We start from the raw sequence: 3,799 nt of genomic DNA, 5'->3' as shown, positions 1-3,799 counted from the left end.
ATGACTAGTTGAACAGCGTTATCTTCAGGAATGGCTTACTATCAATTGTAAATGAATACAGAATCTCGCAGATGAGCACATTTAAATCATCGAATTTTTCTAGTTTAGCACGGGGTTCCAATAACGATTTTCTTTACAGTTCAAAGATATACACACAAACCCAAAAAATGAGTTTCGACATTAAAGGCTCTAATGCAATCCGCTCTTATCTTTTAGCGAATGTTCTCAGCAAACCAAGCTTTCTTTCCTCTATGACCTGAAGGAAATAACATTTGGGTTTCACGTCATGCGAAGGAATACGGAAAAGTACCAGCCAAAAATGACACTGGGCATGCTCTTCCCGATCGTCCCTCTGCATACGAATTCACCGGAGTTGCTCGAAATAAATCAATCGGCTAAGTGCACAAGGAGGGCGCCAAATCTCAGTAGAGCGTCGGGAGTCTAAGGGTCTGGTCGCCAATCGCCGTTTCGCTGGGCTTCCGTTAGAGAAACGATCCTCGAGTCAAACTTAACTGAGAAGTAAGAAAAGGTAAGAAGGTCTTATGAACGCTTGACTCTCAGTATGTACTGAGGTTTCTTAAGCCGTATTTGACCCTTTTTTAGAAAGACCGATAGATAACTGAATCGGAGTACTTAAGTAGTTTTAAGAAACATGAGAAAAGGTTTAAATGAAAAGAGCTTGCTTTGTCTACCCAGAAGCACAATTTTGCTCTGAAATGAAAACTGCGGACACGAAAAATGTCCGCTAGTTTCTGCTGTACTGCATTCGTTGTACGCATTCAGACCAAAATTACGCAAAGTCGTTTTCAATTCACACATGCACACGCACTCACGTATCTCGGAAGCAGCTACTCACGCGGAGAGGTGACTTCCGGTAAAGAAAATATTCACTAATAATGGCATATGATTTTGGGTGGCTGATTCTGCTTTTTTTTTTTTCAGAAGAAAGGCCTACCATTTTTTGTTAGAAATGCTCAATCAAAAAAGCATACTTTCCTTTAGGCTCATGAATCTTCTTCCATTCTTCCATATGTTCAAACCACTCCTAAGTGCTCACTATTCTAAGCTTTATCACATGATTTCTGACGTTATTGAAAATATTTTTTCTTAGAAAATATTGAATGTATTCATAGTAGAAACCATGATGGATAAGGTAAACTTTACATTCCAACTTCGAGGAAATTGTTTTGGCGTAGGACAATTTTATAAATTTACTAAAGACTTGTGTAGCCTATAAGGTATAGAATTTCACTTTATATATATACTGTATATATATATATATATATATATATATATATATATATATATATATATATATATATATATATATATATATATATATATATATATTGTATATTACATACATGGGATGGTGCATATGGGTCTAGTCAGCTCTGGTTGAAAGTATATGAATTCGATAGACTTACGTAAGCATGAGCTCACATATGTCTACTTAGCGAGTCATATATATATATATATATATATATATATATATATATATATATATATATATATATATACATGTATATACATATATATATACAAGGATGCATATATATATATATATATATATATGCCTCACCGATGAACTCATGCCACCACATTCTGTCCTGGGCTAACTCCTCAAGATCTCTCCAACACTCTCCTCCTGCTTCCCGCCTCATTGTCCTCAATCAGGTCTCCTTTGGCCTACCTCTACCTCTTCTACCATGCCACCACATTCTGTCCTGGGCAACTCCTCAAGATCCCAACCTCTCCTCCTGCTTCCCGCCTATGTCTCAACCAGGTCTCCTTTGGCCTACCTCTACCTCTTCTACCACGGACAACCCACCCTGTATCTCGTCTTCCTGTCTTCTATACACATGGCCTAGCCACTTCCAGCGTGAGAATCTAACATACTCATCGACGGCTGCACCCCCGTTACTTCTCTAATTCTGTTATTTGATATTCTATCCCTCCAATTAATTCCTAATATTCTTCTCAGCGCCTTATTTTCAAATGCCAAGAATTTATTATCCGAAGTCACTGTACTGTACCATGACTCATGCCCATAAATCAAAGTACTCCTACCCATTACCTTATAAATTTTGATTTTTGTATGCACGGAAAAATTGCTATTCCAAATATTTTTAAGCATTCCCATTGCCTGATGAGCCTTTTTTTAATCTTTCCATAAATTCTGTGCTCAGAGAACCATCCTTATCTAAATAAGTACCTAAATATTTAAACTTATCCACTTGCTTTACGACCAAACCTTCAATTAGACAGTCCTGTGCATTTTCAATATTCATATTCATGATTTCAGTCTTTCCACTATTAATAACCAAACCAACATTTCGACCTTCACTCACTAGACAATCCAACACACCCTGCATCTTTTCTGGTCCCTCGCAGATCGAAACCATATCATCAGCATAATCCAGGTCAGAAGGTTTCACATTTTCTCCCCAGAGAACATTACCCGTGGCCCAGTTAGGAGGTCCAGTGTATGCCAAGGTTGATATATATGGACCTTGGTGTATGTGAGGGGAGATAGGCCATAAAGAATATCATGGGACTGGAAAACTAGGCATATCTGGATTAGGTGACACTTTCTGGGAGTCGAATTCCATAGAGAATCCGTTTCTCTTTTAACCCTTCTCATATCATAATCCACGACCAATACAAACAACAGAGGAGACAGAATGCCACCCTGAATCACACCAGACTTGACTTCAAATGGATCACTCAAACACCCATCAACCACCACTTCACAAGATGTGCCCTCATGCATGTTCATAATAACCGTCACATACTTTTCACGTATTCCATAATGCCTCATGATTTTTCCCATAGTCCGTCTCGAAATACTATCAATGGCCTTTTCAAAATCAACAAAACAAACACTCAACGGAGTTTTCATTTCATTTGCTTGCTGTATTAAATGCCTTACTATGAAGATCTGATCACTGCAACCCCGTCCCTTTCTAAAACCAGCCTGTTCATCCCTCAGAATACCATCAACCACTGGCTCCAACCTATTCAACATTACTCTACAGAAAATTTCCAAGGCTACAGGTGACAAAGTGATTCCCCGCCAATTACCACACTTACTCAGATCTCCTTTCTTTGGAACTTTAATGATCACACCATTCGTCCAAACTAATGGTATTATTCCCGTCACCTATATCTCAATGAATAATATCTTCAAGACAAATACTAATCCATCCTCCTCCACTTTAAGCATTTCCGAGAATAAACCATCCTCTGCTGGTGCCTTAAAATTCTTTAACTGTTTAACTGTTTTATTGCCTTAACTACTACTTCTAACCTGGTCTCACCTTCATCAATATTTAATATATATATATATATATATATATATATATATATATATATATATATATATATATATATTATATATATATATATATATGTATGTATATAATTTTTAATAATTCTCCGAACAATTTCCTCTGCCGTTGATGAGCTAGCTTTGATGAGCTATACCTATAGGTTACAAATATTAGCATTCCATACGCAATGGATTTAAGTTCTGGAGATGTTGAGACTACACCAGGTGACAAAGACATCGACATTTTTGTTGTCACTCCAGAGGTAGTCATTTATAAAATTCATATTTAGTAGTTCATTTGCTATTTTGATTTATTTACTTTACTCGTATAAGCTGGTCTGTTATGAGAATATGCATACAATGGCAGGGAAATTGGGCTAGCACGATTGTAAGTTTAATCTCTATATCTCTCTCTCTCTTTGGGAATAAGGAGCAGACAGCTCTCTCTCTCTCTCTCTCTCTCTCTCT

The 3,799-nt window shown here is 37.1% G+C and overlaps 1 protein-coding gene across 2 annotated transcripts in view; it reads left to right on the top strand.

Annotated features, from left to right (window-relative positions):
* Positions 1–300: 300 nt before the first annotated feature.
* Positions 301–3,799, top strand: part of LOC136838703 (hematopoietic prostaglandin D synthase-like) — a 25,682-nt gene continuing 22,183 nt past the window's right edge. The window contains exon 1 of one of the 2 annotated variants that reach the window (XM_067104106.1): positions 301–529. The gene's annotated coding sequence lies outside the window, so the exon portion shown is untranslated. The remainder of the gene's footprint in view (positions 530–3,799) is intronic. The other variant, XM_067104107.1, reaches the window with a different exon arrangement.

Source organism: Macrobrachium rosenbergii, chromosome 5, assembly GCF_040412425.1.
Source record: "Macrobrachium rosenbergii isolate ZJJX-2024 chromosome 5, ASM4041242v1, whole genome shotgun sequence".
NCBI classification, from domain to species: domain Eukaryota; kingdom Metazoa; phylum Arthropoda; class Malacostraca; order Decapoda; family Palaemonidae; genus Macrobrachium; species Macrobrachium rosenbergii.
This window is presented reverse-complemented; position numbering and strand designations above follow the sequence as displayed.